The sequence below is a fragment of the Dipodomys merriami genome, unplaced genomic scaffold (assembly GCF_024711535.1).
Source record: "Dipodomys merriami isolate MVZ:Mamm:240054 unplaced genomic scaffold, mDipMer1.0.p SCAF_26, whole genome shotgun sequence".
In the NCBI taxonomy this organism is placed as follows: domain Eukaryota; kingdom Metazoa; phylum Chordata; class Mammalia; order Rodentia; family Heteromyidae; genus Dipodomys; species Dipodomys merriami.
In genome coordinates, this window is record NW_027204048.1 from 11772630 (window position 1) to 11797680 (window position 25051).

The 25051-nt window shown below is 43.2% G+C and overlaps 1 protein-coding gene across 3 annotated transcripts in view; it reads right to left on the bottom strand.

Moving 5' to 3' along the window:
* The window catches only part of Kank1 (KN motif and ankyrin repeat domains 1), a 184909-nt gene that overhangs the window by 109740 nt on the left and 50118 nt on the right, over positions 1-25051 (bottom strand). For all 3 annotated transcript variants that reach the window (XM_070035683.1, XM_070035684.1, XM_070035682.1), the window contains exons 2-3: positions 7905-8029; positions 7704-7784 (exon numbers count right to left, since the gene is read on the bottom strand). The gene's annotated coding sequence lies outside the window, so the exon portion shown is untranslated. The remainder of the gene's footprint in view (positions 1-7703; positions 7785-7904; positions 8030-25051) is intronic.

A 25051-nucleotide genomic window follows, 5' to 3' on the forward strand; every position in this document is an offset into this window, starting at 1 on the left:
GGGCAGGGCTGGTTTCCATATTGAAATGCAAATTCTATGGTTTAGGTGGAGGATTTAGAGACTTATAAAGTCCAAAAAGAAATCATAACTCCGACATTTTAATCATCCATCCTCCAGGCCGATGATTTACTCCCTAATTCCCACCAGAAAAATGAATAAAGTTTTGAAGAACGAGTTAATCTCAATGTAAATCTCCAGCCAGCCTCTGTCAATCATGTTAGCCTTTTCCCCCTAGTTAGCCTTTTCCACACTTCCTGCCAGAAAACTACACTGTGATTTAATTGCTTTGTGACTTCACCGTTTATTAAGAGGCAGAAAAACATAAAGAGCTAAAACAAGGAGATAAGCCCATTGCCGTAAATTGTCCTTTTCAGCGATGAAACTTGCCTCTTAGTGTAATAAGGTAGGCACTGGGAAATGCCCCCCAACAAGTGCAATCTGCCCAACTCCCCGGACCTTACAAATCTCTGGGCCGCAGCACCATCCATCAGAGCCCAGAGCACTCAAGTGAACACTTTGGAAAGCCAGTGTGAAGGGCATGGCCAGGGGTCATTCATCCTCTAATCTCACTTACCCCACACTTGGCTTTCATTCTCACGGAGCAAGAAAACCCAGAGAAGAACCACCAGAGACAAAAGGAGGAGAAATTGTATGACCTGACAGCACCCGATCTGCTCAGAAATCAAACTATGTGAAGTCAGTGAAAACATTCTAGCCAATGTTCACCTACCGGCAGCACCCCTTTCCCACCCACCCACTTCCGGTGCAAATGCCCCCCCTCCTTTTTTCCCCTCTGTAGTGAGCTAAGAGTCATGATCAGATTATACCACATTCCAGAATGTGCCCCAGAGACCCCTTGCCCTCTAGAAGACTCCATCTAGTGAGATGCAAAAACCAAGGAGTTTGATGCTTTAAAGCCCTGGGAACACATCAGTTGGTGGCTTCTCTCCGAGGCTGCCAGCCAAGAAACAAAGGCTTCGAGTGTTTTCCAAGCCACCACTGATGTCAAGAAGAAAGTGAGTTTGATGCTATCTTGAAAACCATGCAAGAACATAGGTAGGAGTTTGTGTCAGTTTGTGTGTGCATGTGTGTGTGTGTGTGAGAGAGAGAGAGAGAATGTGTGTGTAGAAGTGTATAACAGTGTATGTATATAAGTGTGAGTGTATGTGTGAGCATGTGTGCAAAATGCCCACAGATGTGGGGAGTTTCAAAAGAACATACAAGAACGCAGGCATCAATTGTAATTAAGGAAGGACGTCAGGAGGTGGAATGTATTTAGCAATGGATCTATATTACTTTTTTTAGGTCCTCGACCGAGACTCAAACTTGATACCTGTTGCTTTTGCACGTTGGCTGGTGATCTACCAAAGGAGCCATGCCTCCAACCCTAAGGACATGTATTACTTTTGCCACCCACCTTAATATTAAAAGTTAAAATATGGAGGACAGTAGCCAATATTTTCCAGATCAAATACTCATGGCACATGGTAACCAACACAATGCTGTTCCACAGCTAGGGGTGAGAAATGTCTGAAGGAAAAAATCCTTCAGTCATTAGGTGGCTGATGTTTTCAGTTCCAGTGACTTAGAAAATAAATGGTAGGCAGAATTATTGAAAACAGCATTGTCTATGATACCTAGCATGGTAAGCAGCAATTAGAGACTGAGCCAGTGGTCAGCTGTCCGTGCTCTTAGACGCCAAGGCCCAGGTGGATGACCCCAGGATTATCTCTTGTGACAATGGGTCAATATGCTCACCAGGAATTGGGCTCAAGTTTATGAATAGTTTCTGTACTGACGTTTGGTAGAGGAGATTAACTAGGGAGAATACATAAGTGGAAATCAATGTCACAGTCCCCAAGGACTAACTTGTGTTGGGCTCTGCTGAAAAATTAGGTCAGGCATGATTACTCCTGAAGCAGCGGTGAAGAAGACTGCACTGTAAACATAGCCCAGGGGGGGAAAAGAAATCTCAAAAAATAAGTCAGGTATGGGGTTGGTGGATGCCTGTAATCCCAGCTACCATGAGATTTAGGACAGCCCAGACTAATATTTAGTTATTTGTATTATAGCTAAAGGGGGAAAAAGGTTGGAGCAGGGATTATGGGCATGTAGTAGAGTGTCTGCAGAGAGAGAGCTAGCACAAGGCTCTAGTTCAAATCCTATACCATGGGGCGGGGGGTGGGAGAGGAATAAATTGCAAAAATAGTGATTGGCTACTCAGTTGGGGAAAAATTAATTTCAATTTCTATCTCAAATCATATGTCAAGCTAAGATTCAAATACAACGTATTTACAAATATGAAAAGAAAGCAGAAAACTGTGGTAAGAAAAAGTAGGAAAATTATTTCTGAGCAATCCTGTGGCTAGCATGTTGCTCTTACTTCACTTCTTCTATACACACTATACCCACTGCTCTGAGTTATAGGCTGGGTAAAACCAGGAATAAAAACAAGTGAATAAGACCTATAACTGGAGGGAAAGGATGACACTGTCCAAAAAGAAATATGCTCTTTCCCTGACTTATATAATTGTTACCTCTCTGTGCCACACCTTTATAGTAACAATTTTAAAAAATTTAAAAAGAACCATAGCTGCATGCCACTAAGCACTCAAAGGGAAAAAGGCATGAAGACCATGAGAAGTGAATGTCTCAGGAAAGCACCCCAAGGCGGGCCTGCAGAGAAAGCCTTCAGGACGATCAGAAGCAACAGCAGCTGGGGCTCATGTGCACAGCTCTGTACAACTAACCCCCTTCCTCCTCCCTACCGTGAGAGAGGTGCCCTTATGAAGAGGACTCCAAGTTCACCAGCGAGGAAAGTAGCGAGTCAGCTTCCACTGTGTGTGTGTGTGTGTGTGTGTCTGAGTGCACACCCACACCCTCATCCCAAGCACGTGCAGAACCCTGGGGTCAGAAGAAGTTAGCACGTTCCCTGAACTGATGGGGAGGCTAAGGACTGGAACACAGTGTTCAAGGGCTGAGTAACAAGAGGTGGAGCTGGAGAGCAGGCACAGCTGGATCCCGTGCAGACAGGGGGGTGCAGGGATGGGTCACACCTAAATGAATGGGGTACTCTGATATGTGAGGGGGAGGGCTGCCCCCCTCCCCCAGGGGAATCGGATGCCACCACCTCATTTTCTCATCAGTGTACACACGCAAATCACGGGGCACCAATTGCCAGCGCAAATGTAAAAGGCCTCTTTCAAGGTCAAGAACTACGAAAGCAATTTTTTTTAAGTATCTTTAAAAAAGATGTTTTAAATTTTAAACTTGTAAATTAGAAACATAAAAAAGCAAATGGACCCCTAGAGAAATAGACCCCGGAGGAAGAATACAAAAATCTACAATAGAAGTAGCATATGAGAAAAGTTCATCTGTCCATAAAACTCAACACTTGGCCCCACCCCTTTCAAGTGTCCACTTCCTGGTACTTTAGTTTGTTAAATGTTGACTTTGTCTTTCTAAGGAATTATACTATTTTTAAAAATTGTTATATGTTTGTTGTTATTATAAAGGTGATGTACAGAGGGGTTACAGTTACATAAGTCAGGTAAAGAGTACATTTCTTTTTGGACAATGTGATTCCTTCCCTTGCTCTCTCCCAGTTTTTCCCTCCCAGGAATTACACTATTTGAGTTCTCCCTTGAATCTACTCCTTCCTTTCCCTCTCTCCTTCACTCCCTCACTTCCTTTCTTCCTTCTTTCCTTCCTTCCTTCCCAGTATTGAGGTTCAATCTTGCATGTTGTTGCATGTATGGGAAAAGAAACATCTTGCATATTGAAGGAAGAGTTTAAACAGGTTCAGACTTCAAGTAATATACACTAAAAAGTATTTCCTGATTTTATAATAAAAATATCTTAGAGGCTAGCATAGATATCCAAGGAGAGATGTATTATAAAAACAGTACAATCTTAGAATAAAATATTCATTCACCTTTCTTTTATTTTTCCCTTGGAGTTAGAATTGGGGATCTCATGGTTGGTTTACTTAGTGGAGGCTGGCAGTCTACTATGTCATGCAACTAGCCTTGCTTTTAGCTGGTTAGTTAGAGTCTCACAGACTTTTCTGCCTGGGTTAGCTTTAAACCACAACTCTCCAGATCTCAGTCTAGGTAACTAGGATTACAGGTGTGAGCCACTACAACCCAGCTTCCAACAAGCTTTAAAAATTACACAGTAGCTGGCTCATGCCTGTAACAGGAAGCCAGCCCAGCAGGAAATTCTCCACTTAACCACAAAAAGCCAGAAGGGGAGCTGTGGCTCAAAGGGTAGAATGCTAATCTTGAACACAAAAAAAGCTCCAGGACAGTCCAGGCTCTGAGTTCAAGCCCCAGGAACAGAAGAGAAAAAAAAAAAAAATCACACAGTTGTAGCTATTCATATGGGAAGAAGTTTACAATCTGTCAACATTAAAGGCAGGTGTTATATTTTTGTATTAAAAAAATCTTATTCAGGCAATTATGCATAGAAAATATACACAGAAGAATATTAAGAGTGGTAATTTGAACACCGTGTACTTATGCATTTTTAATGGGTCTCTTTCCTTATTGCTACAGCTTTCATTTTTCATACAGCCAGTATGCCCTACTTGTCACAATAAGCAAAGTTCTTAGGCAAAAATGAAAAACAAAAAACTAGCATATCATAAAATGCACATGGAAACAGAAAAAAAATCTCACTTATCTGCCCAGGAAACCTCCACTGTCTTGCCACGTTTACTGCCTGACTCAACAAAAGCTTTTAGGGCTAAACACTGAGGACTATCAATGCACTGACTCTGCCCCCATCTGTACATCCATAGGTGGAGAATAGCATTGCCACAGAGGAAACAACTCTGGAGCAGCAACCTGCCCCCTTCCCCCTGCCCCAGCCAGCCTTCCACAGGCAGCCGACCAGTCTCCCCTTCCTGATCTGGCCCTTGTGCCTGTCTCGTGCCAAAATAGCCTCATGCTGCAAGTATCTGGCCAACACACTGTTGACCCCCTTCCAGAGAGGAGCTGCTGTGTCACAGATCCATCCAGTGGGGCCCAGGGAACAACACCTGGGCACTGCCTCCTGAGTCACAGCAGAGACCTCTGACAGCTGACTCTAAATTCCTGGACCACTTCTGCGACAGATGTGCTGAAAGAGTTCCCCTTTCTAGGTCTAAGACCCAAACCGATGCTCTACCTCTCTACAAATGTTTTCTTCTTTCTCTGTTAAGGACTTCTACTAAAGGCACTAACTCTACAGCCTTCGCAATGTTCCTTTCTCCCTCTAACACACAGGTCTGTATTCTCCAGCTTTTTCTTCCCTCCTGGCTTAGAGAAAGCATTCTTCCTATCTCAAGCATTGACTTAAAAACAAAATTGTCTTTTCTTTTTTGGTACTGGAGATTGAACCTAGAACATCCCACTTGCTAGACAAGCACTTTGCCGCTGAATTACATCCCAGCCTGCTCAGAAATGGATTTTTGAGTGCTCCCAATACAAAGAAATGTTTAAGGTGACCAATGCCTCCATCTGATCACTGTACATTATATACATGGACTGCAGTGTCACATAGGTATTATATCAACTTAACAAATGAAGTCCTCTTCCTTTGATCACTTTCTAAGCCCGATGAGCACTGAGATTCTAGACTGATAGTGTCTCTCTTTTCTGTATAATTTTCCCACCCATTCAGTTTTATTTTGACCAAGTGTCCTTGTCCAATTCTGCTGCACCTGCCATGTAGCATTTCCTTTTGCTCTTTCTTTCCCAGCACAACCTCTGGACCTGGCAACGCTATACCTCATCATTACACTAACAAAGCATCAAGAGTGAGGATAAAGGATGCACAAGTGGAAAGCCCAGATCACACCCCCACCTCTGCCAATGGCCATTTCCATGACCATAAAGTGAGCAAGTCCTTAATCCTCCATGTCAATTTCCTCCTCTGTAAAACCAGATTAATAGCATCTGCTCCACCTCCCTCACAGGTTCAGTGTGAGGATCAAATGAGGCTGTGTGTGGGAAACAGCCCTGGGAGCATAAAGCTCTCTGACATCCTAGCTATTCCTGTCTTACACTCCCTCTGTTGACCTTGACCTGGCCGTAGGCAAGGTTAGCTATTGTGGTCTTCAGGTTGGTCAGTTAACACTAACAATATTACATTCTCCACATTTTAGGGTCTGCTATGACTTCTATATGATCCCATTTCATCCATGATGGGAATAATCATATTTCATTTCCAAACAAGCCTACCTTCTGCTGTTTAATTACATGAGCACAGACTTCTGGAAGATAGTAGTAGCCAGAAATGAAGGATCCAGTACCAACAAGTACCATATGAGAGGTTTCATTATTATATATCTCCATCTTACTGCTAGAGAAACTGAGGCACAGCAGCGCAGACATGATTGGAGCTCGGGCATCTCATTCTAGAACCCATGCCCTTACACATGGTCTCACAGCTTCTTTAGTGACAGAGTGGGTTTGAGATGGATAGAGAAAAACACGTGAAGAGGTCATAGCCACCAGTGTATGGGTGGCAGGGAATAATGTGGATCTGATCAAGCACATGGGAACTCTCTCAAAACAAATAACATCATTATTGAGATGGCTAATCCCAGACGCCACTTGAAGCTAAGAACCAACAGGCACTTCCCTGTCCCGTGGTACCACATAGCAGAATGCATAGAAACCCGTGAGCGAGAGTCCTATTGACCCAGCAATACCAGTTGTGGTAGCAATTCATCCTAGAGAAATAAGCATGGATGCCCACAAGGCAAGTTTAAAGAAGTACAGAGAAGCATTGGCAATGTCAGTGATAAAAGACAGGGTAGAGAAACCAGTTCTAGTATATCTATCTATAAACATTATGTCGTCATGTAAAATGATAATGCAGTTTTAAAAAGGGAATTAGCATTTGGTTAATGAAAAAAAAAGAATATAATAATTTATTGATGTGGAATTCAGTGTCTGACAAGTTCACGTTCTCAGTGGGTTTCCTAGCTGTGTGAGCATGGCAAATCATTTAATTTTTCTCATTCTTAGTTTTCTCCTATGCAAATGGGGGTCAAAATACCAACTTCAAAAGGGCTAAGTGAATTAATAAAGTAACATATATAAAGCGACTAGTACAGAGCCAGGGACAGGGTATGCATGTGATAGTAATCATTTGTTTAAAAAAATGCAGTAAATTATTATACATGCACACACATCCTACACAAAGTACAAAACCAAGAAAAATAATGCAGTGAAATTTGAACATCGATTCTTTCTGGAAGTGGAGAAAGAAACCATTTTGTTCTTTTAAGTATCTGCTTTTTTTTTTAAGACTGTGTTTGAAAAAAGACAGCAGCAATATTTAACTATCAAAAACTATCAAGTGACCTAAAAAAAGACACCCCCCCTTTGATCTATTAAAGTTTCCTACTGGGACTGGGAAGGTGGCTCAGTGGTAGAGTGCTGGCCTTGCATGCCTGAGGCCCTGGGTTTGATTCCTCAGCACCACATAAGCAAAAAGAAAAAAAAAGCCAGAAGTGGCGCTGTGGCTCAAGTGGTAGAGCACTAGCCTTGAGCTGAAGAGCTGAGGGACAGCGCCCAGGCCCAGAGTTCAGGCCCGACGACCGGACCCCCCCCCCCAAAAAAAAGTTTCCTACTGTCATCTAGACTATGCATATTGTGTTTATGGAAACAAACTACTTTTATGGATTTAATCTGAAGAGTAATACATCCTACCTTCATTCTTCAGAGTCAACTCTAATTTCACCTCGTAAAAGTCTTTTCTGCACTCTTATATCTTTGCAGATTCAGGTCACCCTGAGTGAAAAAAAAAAAAAAAAGTAGGGGAAGAGAATGGATGCATATCGTTGAAATCAAAATTAAAGGAGGCAAACACCACAACTTCATGATGGTGAAGGGTAAAAGCACACACATTACCTTAATTGTGTACGGTCAGAAATCACTGCAGTAAGTATTTCAGCTCCGTGGACACTTTCCTCCTGTGGTCAACAGATGGAAGTAACTGAATAGTCTTGCTGTATTCCCGTAGAGTGCCAGTCATTCTGAAAGCAAAAAAGAATCTTGTTGAGGGGAATGTGATGGTCTACACTCCTTTCCTGAGACACACTGCAGAAGGGAAGCCATTATCAGAGACAGACAAGCATTTTAGAAATCAAAGCACAGCTTGGCCACTTTTCTTCTTAGAGGCCAGGCCAGGCAGGCCAGAATAAAACAGAACCAAGGGCATTGCAGACAGCAGTGTCTGTTTTAGGTAAAAGCTAATTGCCTGTATTCATTTTTTTTTTTTTTTTTTTAGCAACCCACTGTCATTTCCCAGAATAACATTTGATCCTTCACAGCCCAAGTCACCTTATGCATACCACCCAATCTTCACATTTGACCGTCGTATTTGTGAGGAAAAGCTGTCTTTTCTATCAAACTCTGTTGCTTAAAAGTCCCTGCTTTGACCTAGTGGCTCGGCTCTTGTAAAGGAAAAGTGGAACTGCTTAGGGATAAGGAAGGGTTTTTGAAACATAAGGTTTTGTCTTCAACGGGTTTCTTTTTGAGATAGAATTAAGACACACCTCAGATTGTTCTAGACAGAGCAGAGGGTGCGGTATATTTTGAGATTACTTATGTATTGTTAATATTATTTCAAAGTCACCTCATGTAAATACATTTCAGCCTATTCGCACTAGCCAATCACGAGCAGATTGTGAACCCGAACTCAACCAATCCGAGAAGAGGGGTGGGGCCTGAGGCACTATGTGAACAAGAACTCAATCAATCCAAGAAGATTGATTGGTGGTAGGCCCTATTTTGCCTTGCTGAGATAATCCTTTATTTCCGTGTTTATCATTGTGATGCCAATGGTTCTTGGAAAGCATATTTGTAACATTGTATTCTCTGGTCTCCCTGGGCAAACCCAGTTGGATGGTATATAAACTGAGAATCCTATCTGTCTCTAAGGTTGCTGTAAGAGTAAAAACAGCAAGATCTTGTGCCTCTGAGAACACACGGCAGAAACTCACCAACATAAGCCATTTCCCTTCCATTTTACAGACACTATCAAATCTAGAGTGCTCCAGATGGGAACTCGCAAACCCAGCTTTCTCCCAGGTAGGAAAAGCCACGAGACGATTGTCTCCAATTAACCACCAGAAAACCCAAAGTGGCCTGTGATTCGGCAGCAGAGCGCTAACCTTGAGCAAAAGAGCTCAGGGACAGGGCCCAGGCCCTGCGTTTAAGCCCTACTGCCTACAAAAACCAAACCCAGCTTTCTTTTGTATCCAAACCCTCATTGCAGTGATCAAATATCAACTGTTGTTTCCGTTGATTTTCAGACTTTCTGAGATCTAGCATTACTCAGTTCTGCCAGTTTCCAAGAGGCACCTTTTGCTCTAGTCAGATTAGCCTGACCATTTGCCAAAGAACACACACTTGTCTGCCCTATGTCGGCACCATATAATGAGATATGGGCTCTCTTGTTCTCTCCGGAGGCCCGGTTTGTATCTGCGGCCCCAGCGACGCCAAGCACCCACACAATGTACCTCTCACTAACCTCCTGTAACACTACTGCCTGAGTATTTGAAGTAAGCTTTTCACGGTGAATAGAGTTAAGATTTTACAAGCCAATTCTTTTTTAGAACAATTCTACTAATGCCTCCACCCTCAGCCCCAGGACCAGGGTTGAAATGCAAGGACTAGGATTGCTTGTTTAGCCAGAGTGATCATGCCTCCTGTTCAGCATTTTGCTGGTTATTTTGGAGATGAAATCTTATGGTCTTTTCTGCTTGGCTGGCTTTGAGCCATTAACCTTCTGATCTCAGCCTCCTGAATAGCTTGGATTATAGGCATGAGACACCAGAATTCAGCTTCTACCATTTTTTTTTTTTTCTGCAACTAACAGGCTTTATTCCTTTACTAGAAAATACACATAAGAAGTGACACACACTTGAGGAGACAGGTTTAATCTGATTTAAACACTATATAACAAATACTTATCTTGTTTTTTTGTGTTTTGGTTTTTTGTTGTTGTTCTGTCAGACCTTGGGCTTGAACTTAGGACCTGGGTACTGTACTTGAGCTCTTTTGCTCAAGGCTAGTGCTCTATCATTTTGAGCTACAGCGTCACTTCCAGGTTCTTGAGTGATTTAATATAGTTAAGAGTCTCAGAAACTTTCCTGCCTGGGCTAGCTTTGAACCGTGATCCTCAGATCTCAGCCTGAGTAGCTAGGATTACAGGCGTGAGCCACCAGCGCCCAGCTACATACACCTATCTTGAAACATTATATTACCTCACCCCACTGACATGTACAATTTGTATGTGCCAGTAAAAATGGAAATATTATTATTATTGTGGCAGTATTGGGGTTTGAACTTAGGGCCTCAAGCTTGCTAAGCAAGCGCTCTACCACTTGAGCCACACCCTCAGCTGTTTGAATGCCATAGTTTCATTTTCAGGTAGAGTCCCATGCTTGAACAATCCTCCTCCTTCTGCTTCCCACCTACCTGGGATTCCAGCCATGTACTATACCACGTTCATCTTATTTTTAGACATACAGTCTCCCTATCTTCCCTGTTTCTCCCTTCTCTGTCTCCTACATAGCTAAGATTACAACATAGAGCCTCCTTCATACTTGGTCCTTTATTTTCATACTAGAGTAGGAAAACTACTGATTTTATTATTATTACTTGCCAGTCCTGGGGCTTGAACTCAGGGCCTGGGCACTGTCCCTGAGTTTCTTTTGCACTTTTAGCACTCTACCACTTAAGCCACAGAGCCACTTCTGGGTTTTCTGTGTATGTGGTACTGAGGAATTGAACTCAGGGCTTCATACATGCTAGGCAAGCACTCTACCACTAAGCCACCTTCCCAGCCCCTGGAGGATATTATTAATGTCCTGGTAATGGGGAGAAATCCACACGTTAATTGGGAACATTTAACAATGGAGAACAAAGCCAAGTGAAGGCTATTAGACTTAGAAAAGATCATTAGCACAAAAATTCAGAGGTAAATACTTGATCAAGTGGAATAGCACCCGAACTCTTGTCATCCATGCAGCTCAGCAGGGGGTCCCATCCCATTTACCTCTAAAATAGAAACATCACTGCCTCACTGGTCTATTTCAAGACAATTAAAGACAATGCAGTTAACTTGGTGAGTTAAACAATCACCATAAAAACAAAATAACAATGAACCCCACTATTGGCTAAGCAATAGATGTTTTATTCTTTCAATGTTAGGTCAATCACGTAGGCACTATCTTTCCTTGGGAATCAGTATCCATAGATAGTAACATGATAATTAGATTTACATTTTACAAATAAGCGAGGTAATAATCCAAAAGACTATCCCCAGCAGGCTAGACACAATACAGCTGTGTAGACTTAATCCAGAGAACAGCTTACTGCTGCTCCTCCACCAGCAAAGAGCCTGGGCTGTTACTGCAAGAGCCATTCTTTTAAATTTCTCCATTGCTTCCTAGGAGAGGAACACAAAGGTGCAATGCCATCTGATGACAGAAAACAATATGTATCCAAATGAGCTCCAGGAAATGGAAACAAAAGGGTTTATTTCTTTGTTGCTGTTTTTGTTTTAACTGTTTTGGGAGGGCAAGGAGGGGACACAGAAATGGAGGGACAAAGGGTATACAAATGCAGCAGAAATACTCTAGACACTATGTTGAAGATGAACCTTACAACTTGTAGGTGGGGACAGGAGGAAGACTCGGGGAGAGAGCGAGGGAAGGGGTGACATTGTCTAAAAAGAAATGTGCTCTTACCTGACTTATATAACTGTGACCCCTCTGTACCGCACAATAAAAACAATAAAAAAACAACAATATTAACAAAAAATTGGGGAAAAAAGTCTCCATTGTACCCTCCTCCTTCCTCTATAATAGTCTTACTAGTAGTATCATTCTGATAGGAAGATAAAATAGTTTTCTCGGGGAGCCAAGGTTACTTAACAGTCATTCCAAGCTCAACCCAATGACAGTTGTTTTCCTTCCTTCCAAACACCCTTAAAGCTACTTCAGCCACTTGTACCTTAGTGACGCCTGTGGTAACGGCACACGCCCGAGCCCACGCTTTCGTCAAAGGCCAAGCACACTCTGCTTCATAAATAGTTTATGTATGTGCACCTGTGCTGAAATTCCAGATGAAGAGGCATGCTCAGAACCTCTGTAATATGCCGCTGCCCAAACGGCATACTATGGAAGGACTTTTGCTACCTCCTATCGGGGTTTCCTTCATTTCAGAAGGGGGCAGAAGATGGGAGCTCATAATTAAAACTGGCTTCACTGTACACTTCATTTATCTAGCCGCTGAGAAGTCCTAGAGCAAAGGCCCACAGTGTGTAAGAGCCTCGCAGAAATTATCCATTGTCCAAAAAGCAAAACTCGTACTTTTAAGACTCCACAGAAGACTTGTAGATGATGCTTAGAAATATGAGGGCGATGGGTTTATAGAATAAACTAGTTTCCACACTGTCTCTGGAGAATGGAGAAAAGCATCTCTAGTTTGTATAGTTAGGCTCATCCCTAATTCAAATCCAAATTCCCTGCTGGTTTGGAGCACGTACAGCCTCCCCCCTCCCCTGACTGCCTCCCCCTTCCCCTCACCACCACTTGACACCTGGCCATGAGGATCTGGCTAGGGGTAAGTGTGGTAGGAAGCAAAGCCCAACACACAGCCTGGCTCCAGCCAGCACTTGATTGTGACTTGATTGACTTGGTGGCAGAATGCTTTGCTTTCTCAGCTTCCCTCATTCGTGTGAGTGGAGGCACTGGCTTCTTTCTTTCAGGGAAACCATGGTGGGCTTCCCCAAGGAGAGAAGGGTCTGAGAATCAACCCAACTTCCCCCAACCGGGAGAAGAGAAGCCTGGAAGAGAGCGAGGTTGGTCCAGTAGCAGGGGGCCAGCCAGACCTCCTCTCAGTCTGCACCCCTTGTTTGCAGGAGCTCTTGGAGAATGGCAAAGTGCTGAGCTTGAACTCCTATATGAATCAGCATTCCTTCCTCCCTGCCTCAAACAGGGCCTCTCAAAAGAGGCAGAGACCATGTGAGCCCCAGATCCCAGAGGCCTCCCTGACACCATGGCATGCAGTAAGTCCTGGTACCTGGGTGCCGCCCTGGAAGGCTGGTGTGGGAAAGAGGCTCAATAATAACCAAGGTGGACATTCTGCTACCCCAGAGAAGGAGAAGCTTCCAACCAAAGGTAAGTCGATTCTGAAAAATACAGGGATCCTTATATGGGCTGAGGTTCATCCTTAATTCAAATCCATAATAGAGTGAGCAAAGCCATGAGTAAGGGAAGAAAGCTAACACCTAGTATCCGTACATGTTTCTGAGTTCCATGTCATGGGCTGCCTATCAGCGAGTCAGCCTGGCATGCAGAATAAAGGACACTAAGAGCCAGGCGCTGGTGTCTCACTGTAATCCTAGCTACACAGGAGGCTGAGATCTGAGGATCATGGTTCAAAGCCAGACTAGGTAGTCTGTGGAACTCTTATCTCCAATTAACTACCAGAAAAATCAGAAGTAGCACTGTTGTTGAAAGTGGTAGAGAGCTCAGAAACAGTGCCCAGACCCAGAGTTCAAGCCTCCATGACCAACAACAGCAACAAAAACACACAGAGATTCCTGAGGTTTGTGCAGCGCCCGCATTTCCCCCAAGCACTTCAAGCCAGGCTCTGCTGTTTAAAAGTCGGGGCTGGGGATGGCAGGCATCACTAGAGGCTGCAGGTGCCGACAGCCATGAGGCTTCATTGGGTGGAGTCACAATCCATGGCTCTGATTCACTGTCTGGCCTGAGCGTCTTCAGGTCCAGCACCCAGATTCACTTGGAGCCAAAGATGACCACTCCCCCTGAGTGTGGGGTTAACAAACACACAGTAACGTGCCAGTGGAATGCATCCAAGGATGCATGTGGCCCTTCCATGCAAGCTAGACCCTCTTTGGGAATCTTCGACGGTGCCATAGTGTCAAAGGCAGGCTCACGATGTCACTTCCCAACACACACACACACCCTCCAGCTATGGAGCACAGAACAAAGACACAAAGACACACACACACACACACACACGCACACGCGCGCACACACACACATGCTCCAGTGCACAGAACAAAGATACTGGAGCCAGGCTGGGCATGATGTATTTCTGAGGGCTGAGGAGAGGTTAGGCAGTCTCTGGAGGCAGGATCCAGGACCTGCACAGCAGACAAAGCTGGTCTGCAGAAAGGTGAGGATGGAGCCAGAGTCCTTCAACTTCCTTTGCTCTGTGTGTGTGTGTGTGTGTGTGTGTCCATCCTAAGGGCTTGAACTCAGATCTTGGGCTTTTGTTTGCTCAAGGCTAGTGCTGTTATTGCTCTATCACTTGAGCCACAGTTCTATTTCCAGCTTTTTAGTGGTTAATTGGACAGCCATGTCTTACAGTCCCGCCTGGGCTGGCTTTGAACTGTAATCCTAAATCTCAGCTTCCTGAGTAGCTAAAATTACAGGCACAAGCCACTGGCACTTGGGTCTGCTTTTCTGTTCTTAATTTCAGGTTTCCTGTGAGTATCATGGATTTTTAGGAATTTTTCCTGACCCTGAAAAACCTTCCTTCAGTTGGCTTGTTGACCTGCTATGTAGTCCAGGCGAGCCTTCAATTTGAGATCCTCCTGTGTCAGACTCTGAATGTAAAGATTACAGGCATGTGCTATCATGCTCAGCTTTATTTTCATGCCTTTTGATCCCTCTTTCTGCCTCTAATAATGCACAGTAAGAAAACAACATTTTTTAAACAACAATAACTTGCATACATTTAGAAATAAATATACTCATCAAGATCCTAATTTTCTATTAAAAAGTCAGAAACTCGGGGCTGGGAAGGTGTCTCAGTGATAGAGCGCTTGCCTTGCATGCATGAGGCCCTGGGTTTGATTCCTCAGCACCACATAAGCAAAAGAAAGCTGGAAGTGGTACTGTGGCTCAAGTGGTAGAGCGCTAGCCTTGAGCTGAAGAGCTGAGGGACAGCGCCCAGGCCCAGAGTTCAGACCCCATGACTGGACCCAAAAAAAAAAAAAAAAAAAGGTCAGAAACTCTAAATTATTATGCATGCCTGGTGCTGGTGGCTCACAGCTGTAATCCTACCTACTCAGGAGGCACAGATCTGAGGATTGAGTTTGGAAGCCAGGAAAGTCTGTGAGACTTTATCTCCAAGTCACCACTAAAAGGGTAGAAAAAGAGCTGTGGCTTAAGCAGTACAGAGTGAAAAAGCTCAGGGACACAGCTAGGTGGTTAGTTCAAGTCCCTGTACCCATTCTCTCTCTCTCTCTCTCTCTCTCTCTCTCTCTCTCTCTCTCTCTCTCTCTCTCTCTCTCTCTCTCTCTCTCTCTCTCTCTTCTCTCTCTCTCTCTCTCTCTCTCTCTCTCTCTCTCTCTCTCTCTCTCACACACACACACACAGTATGCAGATATTAAATGTGTTTATGGAGCTTGACAAAAAAGCAAACAAAAAGTTTTGAAATAACTTGTTAAATTACATGAAAAAAAAAAACCCAGCATGATTTAGTCCCTATCTAACGTAGAAAAGCACAACTTCTCAAATACTCAGTATATGTACCAATTAATGAAAGCTAATTGTGGCAGGTGGTTTTAAGAGGGAAAATAAAAGTCTCCATTCCTGATTTCCCTAATAGTATTAAACAGGATGCACCAGATTTGATCAGCAGCATTAAGAAAATTGTTTCTGCCTTTTATGATGATGAAAGACCCTCTGAGAGATTAGCTTTCTAGTAAAAGCTCCCCAGAGGCAGGGTCTAGGTCTCGCACTAGACTTCCAGGGGAGCAGTGACTTGCTTTTTCCAAACGGTTGACCAGCTGTCCAACCAGCTGGGCCCACTGTGCAACAGTGCAGTCTGACTGACATAGCAATGGCAGTGTAGGAAAGCCAGACAAGGCTTCCGATTCTCGCATGCTAAGGGCATCCTATTTTCTAATGAGAATATAGCTAAAGATCTGGTGAAAAATTACACCCAAGTTATCTTCAGAGATAAACTCTGCCCCCCCCCCAATGTATACATTCCCACCTGGGGTCACGCCAAGCCCAAAGAAAAATGTCTGTAAATGCTGCAAGCAGTAGTGACAGGTAAAGCACAAACTATCACAAAAATAACAGGCTTGTACACAAACAAGCCCCAATGCATGAACAAAAGCCTCCTGAATGATTTCTGTTTTAAAGAAATACCAATCCCATTAGGAGATTATTTTGAAAATACAGAAAAGCTGGCGTGGAGAAACACACAAGCACAGATGTCCTCTCCAGCACACATCTGAAATTCTGTGAGGCAAGAAGATAAATGTAAGACTTGAACAATTGAGTGTGAACCACGTATCCAGAAGAAAAAGATACTCAATGTGCTTGAAAAATGACTGTCAAACAAAATATTTCAAGTACTGTGAATGTACTAAGCAGAAGAAAACAAGAAATGATGAATCCAGGGTTTCTTTAAGCATTCAGAGACATAAATGCCTGGTAAGTCTCCAGAAGGGAAATGCAAACACAATGAGAAGTTCTGTAATACACAGAGGAGTCGTGGCAGGGAGGCCCACAAGGACACAGACAGGAAGCTGGGCTTTGAGAGTGTACCTTTCAACACAAAGGCCTTGGGAGGTGTGCAGGGGTTCAATACTATCCAAGGGATGGGAGGAGAAGGGGATTTTTTTTTCTCCCCCAAAAGAAACCCACTTAGCAGGGCTGGGATGTAGCTCAGTGGCAAAGTGCTTGCCTGTCCAGTGCACAGTCCCAGGTTTGACACTCAGTACCAAAAAATGAAAAAGACAAATACAAAAAACCCACCAACTTAGCAATACAAGTCGATTTTTAAAATATGCTTATACTTTTAAAATAATTTTACATTAAAATAATTTTATATTAAGGGAATATTTTCCTGGGGCACAAACATATTCACTGCTTGATTATATAGATGACAAAATTTTAGAACCTTGGTTATTAATTATGCAGATATTAAGCATTTTTATGAAGATTTTAACACAGTGAAATACTTGATAAAGGTATGTGTTTTAAACTGAGTTTAAATAGAAAACATTAAGCAAAATCATGCAAATGATTAGGAGGAAAAACATCAGACTTTTGAGTGTTTTTGCCCTTAGAATGAAGACAGTCTTGGGAGGTTGACTTTTTTTAACTTTTTTTTTTTTTTTTTTTTAGTGCCAATACTGGGGCTTGAATTTAGGGCCTGAGCTCATTTTGCTCAAGGTTAATGCTCTACCACTTGAGGTACAGCTCCACTTCTAACTGGAGATACGCATCTCATTTGACTTTTCCTTCCTATGCTGGCTACTAACTGCAATCCTCAGATCTCAGCCTCCTGAGTAGGTAGGATTACAGGCATAAACCACCAGTGCTCAGCTGATTTTTAAACTTTTTTTTCTTTTTCTTTTTTTTTTTTGTTGGTCATGGGGCTTGAACTCTGGGCCTGAGCGCTGTCCCTCAGCTCTTCAGCTCAAGGCTAGCAGTAAGAAGTAGCATGATAGGGGCTGGGAAGGTGGCTCAGTGGTAAGTACTTGCCTTGCATGCATGAGGCCCTAGGTTCGATTCCTCAGCACCACACCACAGCAGAAAAAGCCGGAAGTGGCACTGTGCCTCAAGTGGTAGAGTGCTAGCTTTGAGATGAAGAGCTAAGGGACAGCACCCAGGCCCAGAGTTCAAGCCCCACAGCCAACAAACAACAACAAAAAAAAGTAGTTAAGATAATTCCTGTTAAAATCATACCATGCTGCCAAGAAAAATGCCAGCTATTCTCACATAAAATCACTTTCTACCTCAGTCTCAGCTAGTTGCCAATTGTGGTCAAACTGCTTAAATTTTGATTTTTTCCCCCCTCTATTTGATGGGAGTAATCTGAGTTAACAGATTCTAGGAGCAAATTAAAAATATAAGAGTAGAAAGTGGTTCTCTCTGTCTGTGGTTCTCTGTCTCTGTCTCTTTCAATTGTACTCATGGTGAATAGTTCTGAGTTGGTTTTTCAAATTAACTCTTAATTTAATACCACTGCACCCACTTCTTAAAAACTTATACAAATGTCTGCAACCTTGCACCCATCAGGAACATATTTCAGCTAGGGAAGTCTGAATCTTGACAAGTGCAGGCATCTCTCCAGCTGTCTAAAATACTCTCACATAACTGTGAATTGCACCAAAGCTCCTTGAAGAAGGGATGTGAAGAAATACTGCTTTAAACAAAAAGCAGCCAGGCACAGATGGCTCACACCTGTAATCCTAGCTACTCAGGAGGCTGAGACCTGAGGACCTCAGTTTGAAGCCAGCCTTTATAGGAAAGTGTAAGATTCTTATCTCCAATTAGCCACCAAAAAAGTCCACAAGTGGAGCTCAAGTGGTAGGAGTGACCAGAAAAGCTCAGGAAGAGCACCTAGGCCCTGAGTTCAAGCCCCAGAACCAGTACAAAAAAAAAAAAAAAGCATTCTTCTATCCATGAATGCATAGGATATTTCACCTTCCTGAACATTGGGTTTTGTGCATACAACACTTCCAAACTTGCATTATGGCAGACTTTTCCTCTATGTGGTTCAAGCTCTGCAGAATGGACTTAGAAGAGCCAAGTTGTGTTCTGCAGAGAAAAATCTTTAGTGCCTTCTCTACGCCAAACTGAAAGGAAGCAAATCTGAAGCCATTCTTTCAGCTTAATTTCCCCACTGCACGAGGACTGAGTCTTAAAGATGAAGCTGTCGCCACTTAATCCTTAGCAGTAATTTACTGGGAAGGTGGAAGGACAGGAAGGAGGTTTATAGCAATCAATTGTCTTCAGGTCTAACCATACCTCGTGGTCTTGAAAAGGATTATAAGGTATGGATTTGCAAAGGGAAAACAGGAAGGCAGACTTTGGCAGACAGGTTTGTGCAAAAGTGGGCCTCCTGCAGTCTTACTCTCTCAGTGAAGTTGTTCCCTCAAGTTCCTGGCTGCTAAAGCAGCCATGCTGATGCCAAATGACACACAGCTACTTGGGTGGACTATAATGGATTTTCCAAGAAAAGCCAATTGAAAATCAGACTCTTGAGAATTTGGGAAAACAATCATGGAGACTAGGCAGTTAGTGGTGATGATACCTCTGGGAAAGAAGGTTAGAAGGGAAAAGAAGAAACACAAAGAACCAAAGCTGGGTGCAAGCTCAGACTCTGAGGCCAACCTTAGCAGTGAGTAGACAGGGGATACAGTATTCTGCTGAGATAGTCGCTGGTATTCATATAAAGCCGATGTGGCTTCATACTGCTTTCCATCCTTCTTTTAACACTGTGACTATGTTTTGTCAACATAAAACAATCAGAGTATAGCCTCAATATAGATAAGTATAGGTATTTTAGAGCAAGGAGCTGATGGCTCACACCTGTAATCCTAGCTATTCAGGAGGCTGAGATCTGAGGGTTGTGGTTCAAAGCCAGCCTGGGCAGGAAAGTCCATGAGACTCTTATCTCCAATTAACCACCAGAAAACTGGAAGTGACACTGCCTAGAAGTGGTAGAGTGCTAGCCTAGAGCAAAAGAGCTCAGGGACAGCACCTAAACCCTGAGTCCAAACCTCACGACCCCCTAGCTCAGGGACAGCGCCTAAACCCTGAGTCCAAACTTCACGACCCCCTACCTACCCCCCCCAAAAAAGTCCTTTAGAATATGTGCTCCGTATGTTTTGTTTTAATGAGAATGTATAATCAATAAAGCTGACAGACTTCTATTTTGACATGGCAAGAGTACTTTCTATTACACTAGAAGGCTGTGGTAAGAGGTTAGGATGCCTGTCAAAGCATGGATAAAACCAAAGCTCTAGTCCTGCAGGAGCTTACAGGCCGTGCTCTGTTACAGATAGAAACAAGGGAGCATCCTGTGATTCCCTTTACTGAGCACTAACATATTTGCTTAGCACCCAAGGGTGCCCTGGGATAGTGTAGGTATTCTATATCATTTTCTAGTCACAACGTCACCATGCATCAAAGAAATGACTGGATGGAATTTTCTGGGCCACTGGGCTCGTGCACAGTTGGGACCTGAGGTCAATTGAGATTCCAATTTCTTATTTATTTATTCTGCAAAGCTGATGACACAACTCAGTCCTTGCACTTTGCCAGGTAAGTGCTCTTCTGCTGGGCTAAATCCCCAACCTCTCTTTTTTTGTTACTTAATGAAACATCTCCCTGAACATATATATAATTCTGGATTCATATCATCGATGCATTCCACCTAAAGCCCAAGAATAAGAAACAACAGGTCCTACCTTTTATTTCAAAATACATGGTATAGGGGCTGGGAAGGTGGCTCAGTGGTAGAGCGCTTGCCTTGCATGCCTGAGGCCCTGGGTTCGATTCCCCAGCAGAAAAAAAGCCGGAAGTGGTGCTGTGGCTCAAGTGGTAGAGTGCTAGCCTTGAGCTGAAGAGCTGATAGACAGCGCCCAGGCCTAGAGTTCAGGCCCCATGACTGGACCCAAAAAAAAAACCCAAAACCAAAATACATGGTATAAAGCATGCAATCCTAAACTAAGCGGGTATTTGCTTTAAAAAAAAAAAAAAAGTGAAGAACTAAGGACATTTATTCATAGGCTTCTCTTTTCAGTACCATCATCTTCTTAGTGGCCAGGACAGAAATCCCAGCAGAGACAAAACATCCTGGTTTATTCTCAAGCACAATGCAGAGAACTGACAGGGAGTAAGCACTCCAGTGATACAAGGACATTCAGAGTTCCCAGTGGATGGAATCCTCAGACACAAAGCACAGCAATGCACACCAAGTTGCTATATTAGGAATGTGGGAAACAATTCATTTCCTGGCCACACAGATTTTGGTGAGAATGGTATAGAAAACCAAATTATTTCCTATTAAGAGTAGGAGAGTGAACATGAGTCTGACAATAATTCATCCATGGTTTTTATAAAAGACCACTGGCTCTTTTCTCTTCAACAATAAGCACTTGGTAAACAATTAGAAGTCACCTGAAACTAGCAATCAAAAGTGATTGGAGACTCAGTGGATCTCAATACCCCTGCATGCAGGATATGAACAGCAGGACAAGTGCATGCTCTCAAGAGGAAAATTCTGGTAATTTTTTCATTGTTTCATGTAACTTCAGGCTATATCCTACATGTTTTCTTGCATTCAACAAATATTTGGTGAATTGCAACTATGAGTCAAGCAGCAAGATGACAGAAATCAAGAAAATCAGACAGTTTTTTTAGTGTCAGTACTGGGACTTGAACTCAGGGCCTGAGCACTCGTCCACTATGTTTTTTGCTCAAGGTTGGCTTTCTACCACTTGAGCCATAGATCCACATCTGGCTTCTTAGTGGTTAATTGAAGATAAAAAGCCTCATGGGCTTTCTTGTCTGGAATGGCTTCAAACTGTGATCCTGAACTATCAGTCTCCTGTGTAGCTAGATTATAGACATGAGCCACCAGCTCCCAGGTAAACTGAACTCCTTTTTCTTTCTTTTCTTCCTTCCTTCCTTTCTTTTCTTTTTGTGCTTGCCCTGGGACTTGAACTCATGGCCTGGATGCTGTTCCCTGAGCTCTTTTGCTCAAGGCTAGCATTCTAACACATAAGCCACAACTCTACTTTCAGATCTTTTGTTGTTGTGGCTGTTGTTTTCTTGAATTAGTTGGTGATAAAAGTCTCATGGACTTTCCTGCCTAGGCTGGCTTCAAACCTGATCCTTAGATCTCAACCTCTGGAGTAGCTAGGATTACAGATGAGCCACCAGCACCAGGCTGCACTCATGCCTGATGAAGCTTACTAGCTCCTTCTTCCATTACAAAGATTTAAAACCAAAAATTCCATTTGCTGACAATGGTAATGAATAATTATAATGTTCTACACATTATAAAGTACTTTCCTGTATATCACTCCACGTACCTCTCACGGTAACTCTTTTTGAGAATTGTGATAACTAACTGACCTTTGGTTTTCTTGGTAGATGAAGGAAGCAAGGCTCATTGACACCTGTCCTCTTCCCCGCCTCCCCCCCCCCATTTCCTGATGCTCCCCCTCCCTTGTCCCAACAGCTGTGAGGGAAAACTGATGGGGGGGAGGGGAGAAGGAAAATGTCAGCTAACTGGTTCAGGCCAATTAGCTTGTCCCCTGCAGCCGGTGACCACCACCCAGGGGAGGGTCTTGGGTCCTGTCATAACCCAGGCCAGCCATCCTACAAGCGACCATCCAGGGAAATATCTGGCTTGTTTCAAGCAACCCAATCACCATCTGACAAGTTGTCACAAGGGAGGAGGAAAGGTCCTTGATGACATCTGGGTTCCCGTCCCTCTGCTCACTCTCCGGAGTGCTAAATCAACTCTTGACAACTGTGGTGGGGGAAAAAAAAGGAAAAGGAAAAGTGAGGCTCCTAGTGCCCAGTAGCTGGGCTCCCTGCACAGTGAATGGGGGAAGATGCCACGCCTTCCCCGCCCCAACCCCCAGCTGCTCTTGTGATCCTGAGGATCAAACACTGAAAACACAACTTGACCCAGAGGAGCGCTGTGCCCCTTCCCATCCTTCCCAGATGCAAAGCTCACTCCATCCTGTTACTAGACAGAAATGCAATTGAGGACTCACTCGTTGAGCAGTAAGAAGAGTGTCATTCACAGAGAAATGGACAGACCTGGAAAACAACTCTGTTGAGTAAAGCAAGGCATGCTCAGGAACACAAAGGCATTCATTTTCTCTCATATATGGATGTTAGATCTAAGTTATAAACATACACGAAAGCACATAGGGCCCTATGCGCATATATCATATATAGTATACATATAGGTACATACACACAAACATATTGACTAAGGAATGGTATATGCTATGGTGTAACTTCTAGTTTTACAAAATGAATATCAGGAAGCTTGGAATGTGTTGAAGAGGCAGGCGAGGTCAAAGGTTGAGACCAGATGAATGGAGAGAGGAAGAGTCAATATAGTTATGTGAAAATGGAGCCAGGAAAGTTGAGGGGATGGGGGGGAGAATAGTGGAAGGGGTGACATGATCAACATGCATTGTCCTTATAAACTGACATGTTGAATGTGTGTGTACAAATGTCATTAGTTTGGAAAAGACAAACTTATATGAATTATAAAATGATTAGCTTGCTGAATAACCATCTAGTTCTATCACACAGCCAGCCTCATGAATCCTGTCACATAACTCTCTTCACTGACCAATTGGCAGAGTTTTCCGTGGAGAAATTCTACTATTTGTTCGCTAAAACAGAATAACTTACATAGAAGACTAAAGCCTGGGATCTCTTGATGAAATAGTCACCTTGCTCCAGGTAAAACCTTTTTTCTGTGTTTCCGAAGGGATCTTTACATCAATGTCCAATATTCAATCCCAAATCCCTTTCCTATAATACCTCTGTTTGGGGGAAAGCTGGCTTAACAAAATCTAGTTCATACTATTGGTAAAGCATTTGGGCAGTACAAAGCCAAAACACAAATAAGGAGGAAAGAAAAGGGAAAGAAGGAAGGAAAGAGGAAAGGAAGAAAAGAGTAAGGGAGACAGAAGGGGATGGAGAAAGGAGGGGAGGGACAGAGAGAAAAGGAGAGAGGGAAGGAGGGATGGAGGGAGGGAGAGGAGGGGGGTGGGAGGGAGGGCTAGCTGGTTGGCTTCAATCCAGCCCTTTTACTTCTGAGAATTTGCCCTAAAGAAATAACAAGTACATAGTGAGAATCAGTGTCCAAGATGATCATTGTAGTGTTGATGATCATACTAAGTAATTGAAAATAGCTAAAATAATGATCAGCCAGGGATGGTTTCAACAAAGCAGAGCACATTCCTATAAAGGAATGCTATTCAGGCATTAAAAATGATCATGGATAGTAATGAGAAGACATGCAGACTCAATCTAGTGAAAAAAAAGAAATCACTGGTATTCATGAATAGTATAGAGATGATCTCCCATTTTGTGTGTACACACACAGAAAACCTGAACTGAAAAAGAAAAGCGGGCTCTCCATATTCCATCCAAATTCTGCCCCTGGCCCTGTGAATGAACGTGCTCTCTCCCTCAACAGCCTTTCAAGGATTTCCGGCAGGGCAGTTTCTAGTCCATTTACCTCACTGCTTTGCCCTCTTAAAAAGTAGGACGTGTTTGAAAAAAGACCTTTAGAGGCAGCCAAGCTGAGGCAGAGAACAGGAGGGTGATTGTCTCCCATCTTCTCAGTGTGGTCCCATTGGGATAGCTGGGAGAAAAGATATGCTGTAGGTACGCTCCATGTATTATTGTACTGCTAGCCATGAGCTCAGTGTTAGGAGTCAAATATGTATACGCTGAACAAGGTGGCTTTCCACAGAAACACACAGAAAACTAGATGGAATAATAATTGATTGAAATATGTTAAAAGCAGAGGCTCTCTGGTAGCAGTGGCTCAGTACTTGGTTGGTGTTTGTAGTAACTTCACAGAACATGGTCCATAGTTTTCCCACCATGTTCACCTGTTCCCTCTTTTTTGCTCTATTTTTGCTAGCCTGTCTTCAAGCAAAACCAAGCTATACCTTAAGAACTTCCATGTGAACTCTGGGAAACAGAAACATTGTTTTTGTTTTTTTTTGCTGTTGTTATTGTTGCTGATGATGGGCATAGTGTTTGTTTTTCCTTTGGGTCTTTTTTTTTTCTTTTTAGTGGGGATAAAAGGGCATGCAGCCAGGCACTGGGTGGTTGGTGCCAATAATCCTACTCAGGAGGCTGAGATCTGAGGATCATGGTTCAAAGCCAGCCCGGGCAGGAAAGTCTATGAGACTCTTATCTCCGTTTAAGTACCTTAAAAAATAAAACTGGAAGTAGCACTGTGGCACAAAGTGGTAGAGTGCTAGCCTTGAGCAAAAGAGCTCAGGGACAGTGCCTAGGCCCTGAGTTCAAGCCTCATGACACAAAAAAGTGTGTCGGGGCCGGGAGGGGATGACTTTTTGGTTACTAGTTCACTGAACTTGGTTCATTTCCTAAACCCGAGTTTTTCTAAGTATCTTGTGTCCATGACACTCTGGACATTTTACTATATGTCTGAAATGATCCTAGGTACGAGTAAGTGTCTCATTTCAC